This window comes from Mobula birostris, chromosome 4, assembly GCF_030028105.1.
Source record: "Mobula birostris isolate sMobBir1 chromosome 4, sMobBir1.hap1, whole genome shotgun sequence".
NCBI lineage: Eukaryota > Metazoa > Chordata > Chondrichthyes > Myliobatiformes > Myliobatidae > Mobula > Mobula birostris.
The window spans coordinates 123,248,592-123,271,063 of NC_092373.1; positions in this window are offsets into that span (position 1 = coordinate 123,248,592).

The following is a 22,472-nucleotide window of genomic DNA, read 5'->3' on the forward strand; positions in this document are numbered from 1 at the left end:
TTTAGAAAGTATTTGTTGCATGTATTCTATTAATGGAAGAAAGTTATATTTACACAGGTCCTTAAAATTTTTGGTAATTTCAATGCCAAGATAAGTAAAGTTATTTTTAGCAATGCTAAAAGGATTTTGATCATATTGATCCAAGTAGTTATTAATAGGAAATAACTCAATTTTGTGCAAAATTAAATTATATCCAGAAAAACTACTAAATTCAGAAAACATAGATAACATAGAAGGAATAGATTTCTTAGGATCTGAAATATAAACTAACAAGTCATCTGCATACAACAAAACCTTATGCACTTTATCTCCTCTCTTAATACCTTGAACATTGTTGGAGTCCCGAAGGGCAACAGCAAGAGGTTCTAAACCCAGGTTGAATAACAGCGTACTAAGAGGACCCTGCCGCCTACCTCTGTATAGTCTAAAATAAGGAGTTTTTTGATTGTTAGTTACAACTGCCACCATCGGAGCTTGATAGATCAGCCTAATCCAGGAACTAAAACCTGGAACAAAATTAAATCTTTCTAAAACCTCGAATAAATAAGATCACTCTACCCTATCAAAGGCTTTCTCTGCATCAAGGGAAACAACACATTCGGACTCTTTAGATGGAGAGGAATGAATAATGTTCAATATTCTCTGAATATTAAAATATGAATATCTATTCTTAATAAATCTATTATGATCCTTAGAAATAAACTTAGGTAAAATATTCTTGAGCCTGTTAGCCAAAATCTTAGAAAGAATTTTAGAATCCACATTTAATAAGGAAATTGGTCTATAAGGGACACATTCAGATAATCTTTTTCTTTTTTGGGAATTAATGAAATTGATGCCTCATAGAAAGTTTTCAGAAGGGTCCCAGAGGATCTGGGATATAGAATCAGTGAAAATTTGGCATAAATGAGGTGTAAGTATTTCAGTAAAAGAAAGTCTTAAAAAATTCTACTGTAATTCCATCCAGTTCTGGAGCTTTACCTGATTGAAAAGAGGATATAGCCCTTACTATTTCCTCTCATTTAATAGGTGCATCTAATGTATTCATATCTTGAATGGAAATTTTGGGTATATTCAATCTTTGCAAGATTCCATTCATAAAAGTGGTACTGTCTGGAAAATCAGTTTTATAAAGGTTAGGGTAAAAATGCAGAAATACCTTATTAATTTCCTGACAATCTGATGTTTCAGTTCTATCAGTTCTTCGTATATTCAAAATCTGCCTTGTAGCCATAGTTGTTTTAAGTTCACTAGCGAACAATTTACCTGACTTATCCCCATGTATATAAAATTGACTTTTAGATTGCAAAAGTTGCTGCTCAATGGGAAAAGTCAAAAGTAGATTATGCTGTGTTTGAAGTTCCACCCTTTCCTTATATAGATCTTCACTAGGTGTTACTGAATAAACTTTATCTATTTTTTTAATCCTGCTAGTAATCAGGTTAATCCTGCTAGTAATCAGTAATCAGTAATCTGCTTTAGTTTTCCTTCTGAAAGCTACTGAATATGAGATTATTTGTCCCCTAAGAAAAGATTTCATTGCATCCCAAATAACCAAATTTGACATACCCTCAGTTGTATTTAATTCAAAAAATTCAGAAATTTGCTCTTTATAAAACTTACAAATGCTGAATCATGCAGCAGTATAGCATTAAATCTCCACTGAGATGCATTCCGTATATTATCAGGGAACTTCAGTATTAGTTTTGTGGGCGCATGATCTGACAACGCAATGGCGTCATACGCACAGTCAGCAATGAAAGGCACCAATCGTGTATCCAACAAAAAATAATCAATTCTTGAATATTTATGATGTACATGTGAAAAAAAAGAAAAATCCTTATCTTTAGGACAGAAAAATCTTCAAGTATCGACCAAGCCATATTCTAGTAAAAAAGAACTTATACAGGTCACAGCCTTATTAGGAAGCCACGGATTGGTTGATGACCTATCAATCGAAGGATTGAGACAACAGTTAAAGTCACCACCCATGATCAACTTATATTCATTTAAATTCAGCAACACAGAAGATAACCTCTTAAAAAATTCAGAGCTATCTACATTAGGTGCATACACACATTCTAAAGCCATCTTTTGACCACCTAACAAACCAGTAACAATTAAATATCTTCCAATTGAATCAGTGACAGCAAAATGTACAAAAGGGATTTTAAAATTAATAAAAATAGATACCCCTGTAATTTTAGTTACTGATGAAGAGTGAAACTGAGCGCCCCTCCAAAATTTAAAAAAAAACAGTTTTCATCCTCCCTACGGATATTGGTCTCTTGCACAAAAATAACATCAGCTTGGAGTGTTTTTAATTTCTTAAAGATCTTTCTGCGCTTAATAGTTTGGTTCAAGCCTTCAGGTCCCAAGAGATTATATTAATTTTATTAACATCTATAATAAGGCTTTAATTTAAGATTTTATAAAATAAGTTAGTGAGCTGGAACAGACCAAACCCACAGGGAAAAACAAATTATGGATTCGATCAGAGAGAAAAAAAACAACATGATTGACAGGAAAACCTCTCAGGACTGCTCAGTCGAAAAAGCTTAAACTAACAACCCCACCCTCCTCCCCCCAAAGCCCGAAAACCATTCAATAGGTGCACAGCATGCTAAGCTATAATCTTTTAACCCCTGTCTCCAATAGGCAGACTCTTCTTAAAAAGTTATATGCTAACACCACTGACTAAAGACACAACAACATACATGTGAAGAAATAAACAAATTCCAAATGTTTTGATATTATGCCTAACAGAGGTTAAAATGTAAATTCATCTTAAATTCATTTAATAAAAATTGAATATATATTCAAAAAAGATAGATCCAACCAAATAATAAGTTATGACTAGTGTTAAACTCTTACAAATCCTAAAGGAAAATATAAAACAGCCAAAACGATGTCTGGGCAGACATAAAACGTACATTAAACTTTCAGTGATCCAGCTACAAACAACTTCCAGCTAAGGATTAAGTGTTTAAGTTGCTTGCAAGACAGGCTTAAACTCCTTTATAAATTTCCAAGCTTCTTCTGGGGAGTCAAACCGTTTTGGGCGAGCGTTAGGCGGAGAAATTCTCAAATGAGCTGGATAACGCAAAGTGGGATGACAGTTCTCCTTATAAAGTTCAGATATCACTTCCCGATATTTAATTCTTTCTGCATAAACCTCTGGAGCAAAATCTTCAACTATACGAATCCCTACTCCATTATAATTTAGCTTCCCTTGCTTCCTAGCATCTCGAAGAATTGCTTCTTTAGTAGTAAAGTAATGCAAACATAAAATCACAGGGCGAGGTTTCATCTCAACAGAGGGCTTCCGGCCGAGGATTTGCTGACCTTTATCTATCATCGGAGGAGCTTCCAGTATCTCACTAATAAGTGAGTATAGCATATTCATAAAAAACTTTAGTGGCTCACCGGTTTCCATGTTTTCAGACAAATCCAGTATGTGTAAATTCATCCTACGACTTCTGCTTTCCAGATCAATTGTTTTCTTCTTAATTCTTATTAATTCCAAAGAAACCTCAACAATTTCCTTTTCCATAGTAGATATCTTTAATTCTTGTTCTTTAATCACTTGATTCACTGTCTCTTGTTCTCTTCCGATTCTATTAGTATCCTTTTTAAGCATCTGATACTGAAATTCTAGATTCCTCAAAGATTCCTGGACAGCAAAGACGTTTTTTTTCAAGCTTTCCTTAGCATTTATCAGTTTATCAATCTTGATGTCCACCATTCCGATCTCGGTATTAATACCTTGCACCAAAGAAAACATTCTTTCTGAAGTAGAGACATCCTCTGGCTCCTTTGTTTGTTCAGCTTCAGAAACAATTTTGCCACCTCTTAATTTGATTCCAGTTCAGGTTCCAGCCATTGTGATTAAATCGTAAACCCTTCACTAAAAGTAATAAATCTTCAAAGTTTAAGCAAAACTAGCAGTGGAAAGTAAGTTGTAAAAGGAAGGAGTAGCGGTAACACGCGTCTTACTCCGTGGGCTGCCGAAAGGAGTCTCCGCAATTCTGGATTCCAGTTCAAAATAAAGTTCCAGACTTCACTGTAGTTTCACTTTCTCTGATGCTCTTAAAATGGATGCAAGGAAATACTGGTTTCAGATGCTCAACTCTACTTTCAACCTCCGTTACTCTTTCTGACTATCATAATCATATTTCTTGTTTTATCAGATATTCTACAATTTTTTAACACCTCTCTTCCCTTTCTGGTTCTGACTTTTAGACTTCGAAGAACTGAAATTTTAGGATTTAGTGCATTGCTAGCCATGCCTGTGTCAGTAGTGTGCTCATCTCTGAGTCAAAAGGATGAGGTGTTCAATCTCAGTCCAGACACTTGAGCATGACAACTCAGGCTGTCATTAAAGCTGAGTTATTAAGTGTAATTTGACCTGAGGTAGTGCAGCAATATCACAGACATAGTTCTTCATGTGAAAGATTAATCCATCTTTTTGGGAGGAATCAAAAATGATGTGGAATTATTTGAAAGGTCTGGGAGAAATCTCTGCTGCTCTAGCCAATACTTATCTTCCTATCATCGCTGCACAGCAATGGAGGTTGGACCCGGAAGAGAAGCAAGCTCTAGATAAACACGGACAAAGATCAGAGGAGCAGGATGCGGAAGGTAATATAGGAATAACAAGAAGAATGATACCTTGGATACCCAGAATCAGATTAAAAATCATAAACTTGAAGCATTAATACTGTGCTTTCTGCACAATTGGTCTGCTCAGGGGCAATATTGGTCAGGACAAACTGGATTAATAATCCTTTATTCCAATTTGAATTCTCCTCATTGAGGGGGTCAGTGGTAGAATAGGTGAACAACTTCAAGTTCCTGGGCATCTACATCTCAGAGAACCTATCTTGGGCCCAACAAGTTGATACAATCACAAGCAAGCCACACCAGAGGCTCTACTTCATTAGGAGTTTGAGGAGATTCGGTACATCACCGAAGACCATAGAACATTACAACACAGTACAGACTCCTTGGCCCATGATATTGTGTCAAGCTTTTAACTTCCTCTAACATTAATCAAAATATTCCCTCCTATATAACTCCCACTTTTTCTGTCATCAATCTGCTTATCTAAGTTTCTTAAAGTCCCCTAATACCACCATCCCTAGCAGGGTGTTCCATGCACTAACCACTCTGTGTAGAAAGAAATTCCTGTGATATCCCCCCTATAATCACCTTAAAATTATGCCATTTCTGTCATTTTGTCTCTATCTATGCCTCTTATCATTGTAGACACTTCTATCAAGTCACCTCTCATGCTTCTTTGCTCCAAAGAGAAAAGGCCTAACTTGCTCAACCTTTCCTCATAAGACATGCTCCCTAATCAATGCCGCATCCTGGTAAGCCTCTTCTGCACTGTCTCTAAAGCATCCACATAATTGCTATAATGAGGAGACCAGAGCTGAGCACAACACTCTAAATGTGGTCTAACCCTTTGTAACATCCAAGAACATTCTACACTATCACAACACCACCAACATTCATGTCATCTGCAAGCCTACTAACCCAACTTTCCACTTCTTCATCCAAATCATTTCTAAAAATCACAACGAGCAGGGGTCCAAAGCAGATAGCTTGGAACAACATTAGTCACCACCCTCCAAGCAGAATATGCTTCATCTACTATCGGCCTCTGTGCCTATGCTTTTGTGAATAGGCCATGTCTGAATCCATGCAGAGAAGCGTCCCTGGATTGCATGCCTCCTGACTTTCTGAATGAGCTTATCTTTGGGAACCTTGTCAAATACCTTAATAAAATCTATAACCACCACGTCCACTGCTCAACCTTGATCAATTTGTTTTGTCACTTCCTGAAGAATTCAGTGACCTGCCTCTCACAAAGCCATACTAGCTATCCCTAATCAGACCATGCTTCTCCAAATCCTAGTAAATCCTGTCTCTGAGAATCTTTCCCAATAGTTTGCCACCACTGATGTAAGACTCACTGGTCTATAATTCTCAGGATTGTCCTTATTGTATTTCTTGAACAAAGGAATAGCATTTGCCACCCTCCAGTCTTCTGGTGCTACTCCTGTAACCAGTAAGTACACAACAATCATCACTAAAGGTGCAGCAATCCCTTCCCTCGGTCGCCATAGTAACTTACAGCATACTTCTCTGGCCCTGAGGGACTTATCTATCCTATGTTTTACAAAGGTTCTGGCATATCCTCTTTCTTAAGGTCAACATATTGAAGTTTAGCCTGTTCTATGCTGCCCTCGCATTTGTCAAATTTCCTCTCACTGGAGAATATTGAAGCAAAGCATTAAGATCTTCCCTTACCTCCTCCGTCTCCATGCAAGTTTCCTCTTTTATCCCTGAGCAGCCCTACCCTCACACCAGTCATAATAAAAAAAAATTGTTAGAGAGTGAATTTTAAAGAGCCTTTTAAAAAAAGAAATAACTCAAGAACTTTTGCCTATTGATTGAGGGCATAGAAACAGCAAAGTTTGGGATGGATATACAAGTGACCAGTATCCAATGATTGGTGAATTCTAGAGAAGTTGTTACGTTAGACCAGCTATAGAAATTACTGTGAGATTTATGATTAAAACACAAGTATGAGACTTTCAAATAGGACAGTTGGAAGATAGGAATCCTCAGGAAATCCATGTTACCAGTGAAATAAAAACTTGGCAAGGAAGTAATTTCTTGTACAAGAACCTTAAAGGAACTAAGTTATAGTTACTCTTTGTGAGACTGCTAACCTAAGAAACATAATTTGCAGTCTTAGTATCAATTTTTCAAAACTATGTATGTATATTATACTGTAAGGCCATAGAATATAGAAGCAGAATTTAGCCACTTGGCCCATCGAGTCTGCTCCAACATTTCATCATAGTTGATCCATTTTCCCTCTCATCCCCAAACTCCTGCCTTCTCCCCATATCCCTAACTAATAAAGAATATATAAACCTCTTGAAATGACATTTGTTTAGTTATCATCATTGGGATTCATGTGGTATGCAGCATTATAAGGTTACATTCACAATAACTCATGATATTTATGCCGATAGAAATTTGACTTCAAAATGTGGTACTGACAGTGTAAGCAAAGAAAGCTGTGGAAGGTGATAACATATGTTTCCTGTTGTTGTTAGTCAGGCAGCAAATAACACAAATGTTATGTAAAATCCTAGCCAAGGTAACATAAATTTTTCATAATGTCTTTCCATAACTGGAATTAATCGCACTGACTATTCAGTATTGTGGCTGCTGTCTTACTGTCACTCTCCATAATTATAATTGTGTTGCACTGCTTCTTCAGTTCACCACACTTCATGGATCACTGATGGTTTAAACTATTTTTAGACAAAATCATAGTTAAACAAGGCTGAAGCTGGTTTCAGTTCATTATAGAACTATGACGCAAAATTTGAATTTTCTATATGTGCTACTGTTTAACCAAATATGATCGTTATTAAAGTGATGCTTTTCTGATGGAGCATCTACACCATGAGTTAGATTACTATAGATTTAAATATGATTAAATATTTGGTCAAATGGAATTTTTCTCTGCATTGCGAGCACTTAGTTTAGCACTTTGATTTTTCTCAAGATCCTTTTAGAGTAGCATTCCAGACTTTAACATTCTTGAAGTTTCCAGTCATTGGGGCCTGGGGCATTTTGTTTGGCCTGATCTTTACCATCTTTCACATATAAATAAGGTGAATGGGACATGATATTTCCATCTTCTCTGCTTTAATTTATATAACATGCAAATAAAGAAACACCATTTGTCAGAAACAGACCAATATCAGCGCATTATTCTTACTTCCTTGTCAATTCCTGCTCATTCAGGTGCACATATCCCTGTCGCTCAATGTTGCAAAAACTGATCCACTGGTTGTGGATTACAGGAGGAATGGAGACAGGCTAACCCCTAATGACATCAATGGATCTGGGGTTGAGAGGGTTAACAGTTTTAAGTTCCTCAGCATACACGTCACCAAGAATCTCACGTGATCTATACATACTGGCTGTATAGTGAAAAAGGCACAACAGCACCTCTTTCACTTCAGATGGTTGAAGAAGTTTGCTGTGGACCTCCAAATCCTAAGAACTTTCTATACGGGCATAATTGAGAGCATCCTGACTGGCTGCATCACTGCCTGGTATGGGAACTGTACTTCCCTCAATCGCAGGACTCTGCAGAGAGTGGTGCGGACAGCCCAGCGCATCTGTAGATGTGAATTTCACACTGTTCAGGACATTCACAAAGACAGGTGTGTAAAAAGGGCCTGAAGAATCATTGGAGACCTGAGTCACCCCAACCACAAACTGTTCCAGCTGCTACCATCTAGGAAACAGTACCACCGCATAAAAGCCAGGACCGACAGGCTCCAGGACAGCTTCTTCCACCAGGCCATCAGACTGACTAATTCATGCTGGTACAATTGTATTTCTATGTTATATTGACTGTCCTGTTGTACATACTATTTTTCATAAATTACTATAAATTGCACATTACACATTTAGACGGAGACGTAACGTAAAGATTTTTACTCCTCATGTATATGAAGGATGTAAGTAATAAAGTCAATTCAAATTCAAATTCACTGGGAACTGACAGGGCTGCAATTTAATTTGGAATGTGCTTCTCTTTTATAGATCTGCTGCTTGCAAAAGAACAAGTAAATTAGGAGAAAATAAGATATGACTGATCAAGTATTACTTCACTTTGAATGGTCCTGGCTGTGGAGGAGCTCTGTCTCGTTGCCAATGTCAGTGCCAGCTTTCTGGAGAACCCACTGCTAATACTGGCATCTGTCTTAGTGAAAAACAGACCCAGAAGAATAAGAGTTCTGCTTTCTTTTTCTTGGAAAGTTTTCATTTTGGCTGTGTGACCTCATCATCAGCACATCTTTAACGAGACAAATACTGATTGCCAAAAGAACAATTATCTGCTGTGAACATACAGTTCTTGCTCAGACACATTCATGCCTGACCATCATTAACACTTTGCCAGTGGCTTATGCGTGCCAATTAGCCACTAAACTGTCAGTTGTTGGTATTTTAGGGTAAAAAATTGTCCGGCTGTAGTATACAACACATTAATTTTCCTGGTGTGTTACCCTACTGCTACACTGGAATTGAGTAGGAAGGTAATGGTCTGATTCTGGAGTGCAGAAATTTGGTAAATTGCAAACACAATCCCAGAAAGCTCTCCCTTTTCCTTTAAAGACACTCTACGGATGTCTGACATCATCGAACATTCCCTAACAGGGAAGTAGGTTGTCAGCTAGTGTGGCTTTGTGGCCTTTAATTATCATTTGAGTATCTCCAGTGTTAGTGTAGATTAGCACTTTCAAACACCCCAAGAAGCCAGCTGTGCCCAATAGGCACCATACAAAGGCATATCCACCCATTATTACAGCCCTTCCAAGTCACACACATTGCAGACTCATTCTCATGAATCTTATTGTCACTAAGCCAGACACCAGCCTTAGGAATTGTGCTTGCAGGTGGTAAGCACTGGTACCACATCCCAGCTCCCCTACAGTCTGAACTGATCAGTAGTTCAGCCACAAGAAATTATGCAAGTGCTGGAAATCTTGAGAGAGAGAGACACACACACACGATCTACGCGAGTGCCCATGGCTGCACCTTTGCTTTGGAGAAGAAGGGAGGAGCTGAAAGAGAAATTATTGAGGATCAACACCATTTCTGTCAGATGTAGGAGAGAGGTGGAGGAGAGGAAATACTTAGGTCTGTTGACCAAAAAGAATCAAAGGACCTTAAAGTAGAACCTCCCTGATAGGAAAGTCAATAGTACAGAGACATGGAATAACATTTCATTGGGACAGACAAGAGTAGGACACCAACGCTCTCCTCTTTCCTCCATGTCTGCTTTGGACATACCAGTAACTTCTCTCAGAGAGATTTTTGCTTCAATGGCTTCGTTACTTCTAGGAGTACTTAAAACTGCTGGTACAAATTAACCTCTTGCTTCATTCTCACACCTCTAAAGCTTTTCTCCAGCTAAAATTGATAGATTCAGTCACACAGCATCTGACTTTCATTTGATGAAAATGACAGACATGGTCTCAAAATAAGGTTAGTAGACTGATTGGTGTGCTATCTTTGTATTATTCCCAGTATAATATAATAGGAACCTGTCATTGATCAGACAAAGGGGCTGACCTGCTTCCAGTACTTGGTTCCTGTTGTAGCGTGGATGAAATCACTGGAGAGACAGAGTCACTGGTGGATACAAAGCAGCTTCTTTATTCGACACAACAAGGTACAGTAGGCATCTTACGGACGGAGACGCTTTCCGCAGAAAGGTCTGCTAGCTCAATGTGGGCTTGATATTTATATGTTAAACACAAAGGCAATCACTACTTAAAAAGTTATAGACAATGCATAGACAATGCTTCCTTTTGAAGCTACATACAAAATATCACACCATTCTTTCCTTCTGATGCCAACATGTCTGGGTTGGTATCCACAGCCTTTAGGATTTACTTGGTATTTTACATGCTAACATAGAAGGTAATTAATATTTATAAAGTATAGATAATACTGTCTTTGAAACTACAGCATCTGGTCAAACTACGGTGCCAGAAGCATCTGGTATTCGCACCTTTTTAGGAAGCCCATTGTGGTGGACTCAATCCACAGTACTTTGTCAAATAGAAGTCTGGTGGCCAAAGTCATTTAAGTATAAACAAATCATCTACCGAAAAAAACTCACTCTAACAGTCCCTCCTCTTGGCCTTCCTGGACAGAAATTAAATTTGTATCAGGAAAGGCCCATTTAGGAGGATCTGCTCAAATAGGGCCGGAAATATGCCCTGTCTCGAAATTTTCCCCCAATCTTATGTACCTCTATCTATCCTAGCATTACCTAATCGCTACCTGCCAAATGTTAAGCAGAGAGGCTGTTCCAAGTCTTTAGGAATGGGGCTCCTTTCATGTGCCTGTCAGCTTTTTCCCTGCAGGCTGACTGCAGCTTAAGCACATTCCTTTGTCTTCAGCCCTTTGTCCACTGGTCGCTGAAGCTCTCCTTCCAGGAGCACTAACGGGCTGTCTCATCAATGTGCAGGAAGGGGTTGGGGTGGCCTCTACGTAAATGTCTGCAAGGACCTCTCCCCGGTGGCACCCCCTTCCAAACTGTCCGTTGATCACTGGTCCAACTGCTGAAAAGGGCCCAGCTCCTCAGATTTGAGGCGACTGCTTTCAGATACCATGTGCAGTCCGAAATGCCGTTGAAGTGGTGGAACTTGCCGTCTCTGCTTTAACTCAAAAATCCCTCCCCGTCTATTTCCCAATAATTTCTATACTATGCTATAAAATTAATCATCTACCTTCAGCAACCAGCCTTCTTTACAGAGTACCATCATTAACACACTTTAGTAGGCTATTCATGGTTTTCCAACACGTTCTCAGTGTCTTCTGCTATGCTTTTGGTGTTTTCTGCCTTTGCGTTTTCTCCGGGTATGTTTTCATCAGCTGTGGTCAGGTCTGGCATGGCCAGCTGGTGTTCCTCTCTTAGGTTCTCTGTAATTACCTGGTTACTGGGTACCCTTGGTTCCCCACTCCGTCTGTGGGAGCAACAAGAGGGTGAGTTGTATGCTCTAACCTGAGTCCAGTGTTTCCACTGACTGCCTTGCTGAGTCTGTACACAGACACATGTATCATTGGTTAAGAGTATCGTCTGTGGTCCTATCCACCTAGGGGCAAATCCCAGCCTTTCTGGCAGCACCCTCACCATAACTTGGTCGCCGGGCTGTGGAAGGACAATCCCCTTTCCCTCTGGCTCTTTCTGATCAGCAATTCGCTGTTGTTGTTTCGCTCGGTCCTTTAATACTTTAAACTGGTTACAAAGGTCTTTCACATATTGAGTCATTCTATCCCTGTAAGCCTCAGGCTCCCCGCAACCTGTAATTACTCCATAAAGGAGTCGCATTGCTTGCCCCATCAGTAATTCGTAGGGGCTGAGACCCAAAGTGCGGTTCGGGGTTGCGCGCAATCTCATCAAGATTCTTGGTAATACATTCACCCATGTCTTTCCTGTCTCAGCTATAGCTTTGGGTAATGCATTCTTGATTGTTCGGTTCATCCTTTCTACCATCCCTGAACTCTGGGGGTGGTAGGGTACGTGGAAACGTTGTCAAATCCCTAGTAGTCAGCTCATTTCCTTCATCACTTTTCCTGTGAAATATGCTCCCTGATCTGAATCCACCTGAACTGGGGTTCCCCACCTTGGGAGGATTTCCTGAACTAGGATCCATGCAGCGGTGCGGGCAGTGCAGTCCCTTGTTGGGAAAGCCTCTACCTCTTCATATAATTTCACTAAGCTGGCTTCTGTCGTTTCCTCCTGCACATTGCAATTTCAGTTGCCTCTTGTTCCCCTGCTGCCTTGCTCACAGTAATGTCTGCCCTCGAAGAAACTGGGAAAACTTTATGTTCTGGAATGGCCGCAGTCTCTCTGAGTATCCCCTGGTGTTTTTGTTCCTTCACTATACCCTGAACAGCGGTCAGTGTGTCAGTTTGTATAGGGTCCTGCTTATGGGGTTTATACAGACCCTCTTCTATTTTAACTGGGTTTATCTTTACTCGACCACAATCTTGCTTGTGTGTATCCCACACTGCTGGGAACTGCTGACAAGGTAACCCATAGACCCCATCCGGGCTGCAGCCTCTGGTGATCGGGGCAGCTGCGACAATGCTGGACGGGTTGTGTATTCTGTTGGTTGTATGCATTCGCTGCCCATGATTCGTCCATATTATTTCCCCCTTTCCCGAATCTATAACAGCTCCTGCTTCCCTTAGGATGTCTATTCCAAGGATTATGCCCTCATTTATTTGGACATACCCAGAAATACACTGGAAGCTGCATTCCCCCAATTTCTAGTATTTGCTTCTCCCTTCTTTCTGCTTTTACTGTTTTCCCTCCTACACCCCTGATATAACTGGCCTGTCCGGTTGTTGGTAAGGGTAAGACTGTTATCGATACAGATGCCTCTGTATCCACTAACATATTGCATTGCCATCCCCCTAACAATGCCGTTGTGTACATCCGTGGGTCACCAGCGCTGGCAGTGGAGCCCGCTGCCACATATTTTTCTGCCCTTAGAGGTGCCATTACCAACTCTTTTATCTGATCAACAGTCAGACTGGTTGCTAATGGGGTGAGTGATTGGGTCTCTGCCATGACCTTCACCTGGGTTTTCTCCCTCCCTCCGGACATTGTCTCCAGCCGTGTCCCGATAGGCCACAGCTGTAACATATCAACTCCTTCACTGCCTTATACGTGGTCTGGCAGTCCTTTGCTATATGCTCCGGCTGCTGGCAAGCAAAACAAACTCTCCGGGTCATTACAGCAGCTGCATCCACTATACCCACTTTACGATTTCTCTTGACTTTTCTTTGGTCTATCTCACTGGCCCACGAAACTATCGCAGAGTAGGTGGACCCTACCATTATGCCTATATCTAAAACTTCCTGGTGGGCTGAGCTCAGGCCTTCCTTCAGCATTTTTAGGAAGACTGGATGGTCCATCCCTGGATTATCCAGCCCTGAATACTCCTCGTACACTCGGTATTTACGTTCTGCATAATCCATGGCTGTCTCGTCAGCTTTTTGAATCACTGCCATTATCGCTCCCCAGCTACTCTCGCCTCCCCCCAGCCGCTGCCTCACTTCCTCTTTAAAAGAGTGATATCTTTCTTCATTACTGGTGCTCCCTGTAGTTGCCGATGTACCATCCCGCACCCCCTGAGCCATACTGTCCCACATATTCCTCGGGCACTTGGCTTTCACTAACACGTGTATATCTTTAGGGTGCATCTGGTGAATTTCAACCATTTCCTCGAGTTTGCGCCAGAATTCTGAATTCCCATAGGCGACTATAAGTGAGGGCAACTCAGACAAAATGCTCTGTTTCTCTCCGGGGGTGAAGGGCTTATGAATAGTCATAATCAAGGTCAAGGGCTGGCTCAGATCATCAGAGTTCTCAACCTGACATTGCCTGACTCCAATAGGTGCCATTCTGGTAGATCTATCTGGGTAAAACCTCTCCCTGAGGTATCTCCATACTAATTCCCACACTAGGCAAAATATCATAGTTGGGTAGCAGTTTAACAGTACATACTTAAAACCGCAGAGCATGTATTCCATAATCTGCCACTTTTGAGTACCCTAACTCATGCTGCCTGCTGTATTCCCTTGCATCACACTTGCAATCACATACACTAAAATGCAGTTCCCCGAACGAGTATACACGCCCCTACTCTGGCGTCTCGAACTGTACCGTTGGTTACCACCTTTTGCAACTGGTGGTCCAAGTCTCACCAAGTTAACATGCAAAGATTCCTCACTTACATAAGCACACATGCACACGCACACACTACTTTTAAATCTACCAGTTCAGCTCTCCATGTTCATGATACCTCGTGATCCCATGTACCACCGACTGAACAGATCCAAGTGTGGGTGTTATTTTAGAAAAATACTCAGCAACTTAGACCGCGAGGAACGCTGGCCACACAACGGGTCACGAAGTATCCCACTCCTGACACCAAATGTTGTGGCGTGGACGAAATCACTGGAGAGACAGAGTCACTGGTAGATACAAAGCAGCTTCTTTATTCCACACAACAAGGAACAGCAGGCGTCATACAGATGGAGACGCTTTCGGGAGAAAGGTCTGCTAGCCCAATTTGGGCTGGATATTTATATGCTAAACACAATGGGCAAACACTACTTAAAAAGTTATAGACAATGCATAGACAATGCTTCCTATTGAAGCTACATACAAAATATCACACCATCCTTTCCTTCTGATGCCAACATGTCTGGGTTGGTATCCACAGCCTTTAGGATTTACTTGACATTTTACATGTTAACACAGAAGGCAATTAATATTTATAATGTATAGATAATACTATCTTCAAAACTACAGCATTAGGTCAAACTATGGTGCCAGGAGCATCTGGTATTCACACCTTTTTAGGAAGCCCATTGTGGTGGACTCAATCCACAGTACTTTGTCAAATAGAAGTCTGCTGGCCAAAGTCATTTAAGTGTAAACAAATCATCTACCCCCAAAAAACTCACTCTAACAGCTCCTATAAACTGCAAATCAGGCCCCTCATTCTGATTTGTTGAAATCTGGACTAAAGTCTGGTCCAAAGCCTGGTTGCATGATGAAGGCAGAGGGTCAAGCCCTGCTTCCTCAAGGATGTAAACAAATAACATTGATAACTCTACCTTAAACCTCTTCCAGCACCTGAAATGTATTTGCACGTTTGTACACAGATCCTGTGAGCCGGAGATCCTTCAGTAGGTATCTGCCTGGGGATGGGGGGGGGCGGGGGTAGAGCCCAGGTGGGTGCAGGGGTTCAGTGGATTGCACTATGCACCCTGAGCAGGAAGATTGGATTGGAGGTGAAATCCCATACATTGTGTCAGCTGAAACTCTGCGCAGAACTGAACCATTGTTGTCTTTTGGGTGAGACACTGATCTCAGGCTCTGGTCTCTCAAATGAATATATATAAAAACATCCCCCAACTCCTCCTGTGGCTCGACCAACTGCAACCAACAATACTAAAATAACAGATCATCTTGTCATTATCATATTAAGAGTTTACAGTTTGCAAAATTGTTGCCATATTTCCTGTGTTACAATTGAAACACTTTAGGTCTGCTTGATTAGAAACAGAACATTCTGGGACCTTTTGGGTAAGATTCTATACCACTGTCAATTCTGTCCTCCTCTCTGACCTCCAAAACGTATCCCAAGATAATTATTCCTATTTGCTTTGTTTCCTCCTATACCACTTCCAATGCCAAGGGGCAGAAATATTGATACTCTTCCACTTCCTTGTTACACATACAAAACTCTGTGACTTACCATTCTCCAAACCTTTATATGCACCAGACTTCATTTTGCAAAGAAATATCAGCCATATCAAAATAAAGAGCCACTTGCTATGATGTTTCCTGATGAACCAGTTATTACTGAAACACAATTCTTATACCTGTGTAAGTAATATTTTAGCTTGGTGTGAAAAGTAGTGCTCAATGTATCTAAGTATTGGGGTTGGAGGGTTAGTGGTGGGGGTGGTAAAGAAGGCACAACTGTTAAAAGTTTATTTTTGTCTTTCTTTATTGTTTCATGACCGAATGTGAATGTAACAGAGTAACATGAATGTATTAATCTCTGTTCACGTAGCTTGAGGGAGGAGAACTCATTTCAAAATCCAGCCTATATGTGTTTGGAAGTTAAGCACGTATGTGCCAAAGTGAATATATCTCTTAGTTAAGATGAGATGTATTTATTTATATTTTTGATGTTGTGTAGAAGATACAGGGTTGGTAGTGGACATTCAGTCCCAAAAAAATAAAGAAAGACAAAAATAAACTTTTACAAGAACCTTTACATGCTCACAGTATGCAAAGGACTGACTGAGGAAAGACCTCCTGGTTACTTGTGCTAGTCTCCTCTAGGATTTCTGAGCTTTTTTTAAAATGATATTTGTGTAATCTGGGGAAAAATACACACGCAGGACAACAAATACTTTTTTAGATCTTTAATTCCTTTATCTGTTTTAGATGTTTTAATGCAGAAAGAGGGTATCAAAATAAAAATGACAAAACGGATTTAAAGAAACAGTTCCCACTGTTACAATCTCAGCTTAATTTCGGCCCACACCTTTGTTACGTATGCAGTATGAAAATAAATAAAACAAAATATACAAAACCAATATGGCGGTGGCATTTCTAGAAAAAATACAAACTATATTAGAATCCCACCAACCCTGTAACTTATACACAACATCAAAAGTATAAATAAATACATTTCATCTTAACTGAGAGATATACTCACTTTGGTGCACACGTGTTAAATTCCAAGCACATATAGGCTAGACCTTGAAATGAGTTCTCCTCACTCACGCTACGTGAACAGAGATTAACACATTCACGTTACTCTGTTACATTCACATTCAGTCATGAAACAATAAAGAAAGACAAAAATAAACTTTTACAATATATTGTTTTGTAGTTGAATTACTAAAAAGACTAACCAATTAGCCCAATAAGGAAATTTGTACAACCACAGTATTCCAGCGCTGATCAATTTACTCATGAAAATCTAAAGCATCCACATGTAAAACGTGTCAAATTACCAATATTCTAGACTTACAAGCAAGTATAAACAAATTTACAAGGATGTTATCAAATATTATTCACCTTTCCTCACCAAACCTGGGAAAAGCATTTGAACGTCGTCCTTTATAGGATGCGGCAACTCTTTGTTCCACTCCACCCATGCAAAATGACATCACCGTTTTCTCTTAAAGGCATAGGCAACTGCGATTGATAAGTTCGTGGCCTAAGGTAGAAGGAAATGAGTTATACAGCTCTTGTTACATGCATGTGCAGCTCAACTCTTTGAGTGAAAATGCAGAAAGTTTGAAGTTAATAACTCATCTCCTTCTACCTTAGGCCACGAACTTATCAATCACCCCTCGTATTTTAGCATTACCAAGGTGAATACATAAGTGCACTTTAATAATAAAAAAATATTCAATGGTCACCTGGTTACATTTGGATGGACAATTAGAGATTAATTCCATAAATTCACCTGCAAAATATTTCAAGGAATTGAAAGCATCTACTTTGTTGGAAATTTGGATGTTGTCACTAACAAGTCACCAAGAAAATTAGCTTGTTGAAGAAAAAACAAAATTTAGGCACTCAGATTTTGTGGTATGATGTCATTGCTGCCTTCATCAGAGTTCTCTTATGTCAGGAACCTGTGCATGGGGAGGGGAGGAGAAGATGGCGATGTGACGCAGCGCACGCAGCCGCACTGAAATTATATCAGTATTTGTAAGTAGGTACCGTGCACAATCCTGATTTGATGGAGACAGACGTGAGAAGCACAGAGGAACACCTGGAGAAACTTCTGAAATGCCTGCTTCGCTGCTGCTGCTACTGTGCGATCGAGAATCTCCGGAGAGGAAGGCAAGGCTCCAAATCCTCAGCTTTGCCTATTGACTGTTGTTGGGGCCGGGGTCAAAGCACACGGCAGAGATGGTGCTCGGTATTCGGTGTCGGTGGGCTGGTCGGAGGCTTGATGTTTTCGGACGGACTCAGAGTCCGCTGTGGTTGGGTGCTTCCAGGATGCTTTATCGGCAAGTTTTCGGCGCTGAAAGCTCATGGCAGGAAGAGTTTCTCCCTTCTACCATCTGCGTGAGATGTTGGGGCTATTGTGACTTTGAGACTATTTTTTTACCATGCCCATGTTATGTTCTTTATCAAATTACAGTATTGTCAGAAATCCTGCCTCAGGTAAGAGGAGGCATGACTGTTCTTGTTTTACTGGATTAAATATGGATGATTTTACTCATCGTAAGGACTGGACAAACTGTATTTGCAAGGGAATCCATGAAGATGAATTTATACAGTCTATATGGATTTTTTTTTTTTTGGAAGAATATATTGAGAAATTGACCAGGGAACAGGTTATTTTAAATCTGGTGTTGTGAAATAAAAGAGGATTAATTAATTATCTCATGGTAAGAGATTTCCTCATAAAATTAGAATAGAATGAAGACAGAACTGGGTATAGTGGGCTGTCAAAATAAATTAAAGAATCAGGCAGTAGGTCAGAAGTAATAGATAATTAAAAAGATATTTCTTAATTATTGTTTGAAGTATATTTCAGTATCAAAGGCTCTGTAAGGTTGAACTTTCTGAGGCTAAGGAATTTATGGATGGTATCAAGTTGAAAGAAAAGTCATAAATAGTTGTAAGCCAGAAGAATGGGAACTTTTCTAGAAACCAGCACTGGGTGACGAAGAAAATTATTCTAGGACATAAAGAATACAGTACTGTACAGGCCCTTTAACCGACAATGTTCTGCCAACCTTTTAATTTACTTTAAGGTCAATCTAACTCTTCCTTTCTACATAGTCCTCCATTTTTCTATCTCCCATATGCCTATCTAAGAGTTTCTTAAGTGCCCTAATGTACACAGTGGCTACTTTATTAGGTACCTCCTGTACTTAATAAGGTGCCACTGAATGCACGTTCGAGGTCTCCTGCTGCTGTAACCCATCAACTTCAAGGTTCACCATGCTGTGCATCCAGAGATGCTCTTCTGCACAGCACTGTTGTAATGAGTGATTATTTGAGTTACTGTCGCCTTCCTGTCAACTTGAACTATTCTACTCTAACCTCTCTCATTAACAAAGTGTTTTTGCACATTGACCTGCCACTCACTGGTTGTTTTTCCCTTTTTTTTTTGCACACCATTCTCTGTAAACTCTAGTGACTGCTGTGCGTGAAAATTCCAGGAGATCAGCAGTTTCTGAGATACTCAAACCAACCAGGCTGGCACCAATAATCATTCCAGGGTAAAAGTTACTTAGATCACAGTTCTTTCCCATTCCCATAACTGAACCTCTTGACCATGTCTGCATTGAGTTGCTGCCAAGTGATTGGCTGATTTAGAAATTGGCATTCATGAGCAGGTGTACAGATACACCTAATAAAGTAGTCACTAAGTGTATCTGCCCATACCACCACTTTGGAAGGATATTCTACACACCCACCACTCAATGTGTAAGGAATCTACAGCTCAAATATCCCTATACTTTTCTCCAATCACCTCAACATTTTGCCCTCTCTTAGTAAACATTTCTGCCTGGGTAAAAAGTCTCCAGCTATCCATTATCCAGCCCCATCTATAGAATAGCATATAATATGAGAGTAAACCAGCAAAACGTACAATAAAAACTACTGCAGGCATGTAAAAACTGAGAGTAGCTAAGGGAAACATTGGCTCCTTAGAGAATGAAATTGGGAAATTAACAAAATAGAGAAATACCATAGATTCTAATTAATAATACTGAATAGCTTCTCACCTTAGGAGTCATATAAATTTCCCAACGTGGTAATTAATAGTGGGGGGAAGATAGTTGGAGATACTTGGAGATTGTTCATATAGTGAGGGAGGAAGTTAAAACAACTAAAGAAGAACTCATAGGTAAACAAATCAGAATCAGAATCAGGTTTAATATCACTGGCATATGTCATGAAATTTTTTGTTATGCGGCAGCAGTACAATGCAATACAGGATAAAGGTTGTGAATGACAGTAACTAAGTATACTAAGGAGTTAAATTAAATAAGCAGTGCTAAAAAAGTAGTGTTCATGTCACATGGGGTGCTGGGAACGGACCCAGATGTAAGACACAGACATCGAAGTTCAAGGAACAGGACTTGACTAGAGTTGGGACGTGACAGGACTCAGACCAGGAGCAGGGTCAAGAACACAGACTTGGGCTAGGGAAAGCGGGACCAGGACTAGAAACCATGGACTAGGAAACAAGGCTTTGACTCCGAGCCTGAGACTGGACAAGGACCCAGAACCTGGGTCTTGCCTCGGACTTGGACCCCAGAACCAGGCAAGGACATGACATGGCTTCAGGACAGGACGTGGCTGGGGTATAGAGGCCTGAGCTTGGAGACAAGACAAGGCTTGGACTCCGAGCCCGAGACTGGACAAGGACCCAGAACCTGGGTCTTGCCTCGGGCTCAGACCCCAAAACCAGGCAAAGACATGGCTTGGCTGCAGGCTATGGGGTCTTCGAGGCTTGGCTGCAGGGTCCTCGAGGTTTGGGTTCTGGGAGCTTGGCTGCGGGGTCCTCAAGGCTTGGGTTCTTGGAGCTTGGCTGCGGGATCGTTGAGGCTAGGGTTCTTGGAGCTCAGAGACAGACTGGGAACCGAACATCAACAGAGAGCCAGGACTTATCCTTCGACAAGCCAGGACTCATCTTTAACACGACACTAACATGAGACAAGACAGAACATAAACGTAGAGCCAGAACTTATCCTAAGACAAGCCAGGACTCAACTTCATCTCCACACCAAGGTGGGACAGGTCTCTCCATCAGGTAATGGCAGAACAGCCAAACTTACCCAACAGAGGCAAGGACAAGACAAGACAGGACCCCCCCATAGGGCAATGGCAAAATAGCCTGGCTTACCCCAGAGGCAAGGACAAGAAGAGACAAACACCAAAGAACAACAGACAGTTCCATCTCTGCTCCAGGGTAGCTCCAAGTCCCAGTTCAGCCAAGAACCTCAGCTGGCTACAGAAACAGCCAGATCCCCACCTAGCTTGGAGTGGCTGGCAGCCACTTAGCTGGCCCAGGAAACAGCCAAATCCATACCACAAAGACTACTCCAACAAGTGGCAACAAGACTCCATGAAGCAGTGGTCCTCCAACCAGGCCTAGAGATCACAAGTAGTTTCAGTAGACTTCCATCAGCAGTTCTGCTCCAAGGGGGACTGACAAGACAAACCAGCAACTCACACTCAATCTCAAGGCTACTTCTATTCCAAGCCTAAAGATGGGAATCAGGTGCCTATGATTAACTCAAACAAGGGACAACTGGAAGACCCGGAGTCCTGAGTCCACAGACCGGACCGTGAACCGGAATGCGGACTTCACGGACCGGACCATGATAGTTCATGGGTTCAATGTCCACTCAGAGGGGAAGAAGTTGTTCCTGAATTACTGAGTAGGTGCCTTCAGGCTCCTGTACCTCCTCCCTGATGGTAGCAATGAGATGAGGGTATGTCCAGGGTGATGTGGGTCCTTAATGATGGATGCTGCCTTTTTGAGGCATTGCTCCTTGAAGATGTCCTGGGTGCAGCATAGGCTAGTTTCCCACCAGACGCTGAAGATCAACAATGTCAGAAACAAATTAGTGTAACACAATAAAATGCTGGAGGAACTCAACAATCAGGCAGCAGCTATGGAAGTGAAGAAGCAGTTGACATTACAAGCCAAGATTTACTATCAAGTCTGGAAAGGAAGGGGGAAGAAGCCAAAATATTAAGCTGGAGTGAGGAGAAAGAGTACAAGCTGGCAGGTGATAAGTGAAACCATGTGAGTGGGAAGGTGGGTGGATTGATGTAAGAGCTGGGAGGTGATAGGTCAAAAAGGTAAAGGATGAAGAAGAAAGAATCTGATAGGAGAAGAGAGTGGACCATGGGAGAAGGAGAAGGAAGAGGGGCATCAGAGGGAGCTGATAGGTAGGTGAAGAGAAGAAACTGGTTAAGAGGGGAACCAGAATGGAGAATGGAAAAAGACAGAGGAGCGGGAGAAATTACAGGAAGTTACAGAAATTGATGTTCATACCATAAGACGGGAGGCTACCCAAATAGAATATGAGGCATTGCTTCTCCAATCTGAGTCTAGCCTCACTGGGGCAAGAGAGAAGTCCTTGGACTGACTTGTTGGAATGGGAATGGAAAGTTGAAATGTGTGGCCACCAAGAAATCCCACTTTTTGTGTCAGATGAAGTGATCGTGCTTGATGAAGCACCTGGGATTAGTGTAGATAGTTTCCATGGTTGACCTGGATGAGATTACTCGAGTAGCCCATTTCTGTGCTGGACAATTCTATGAA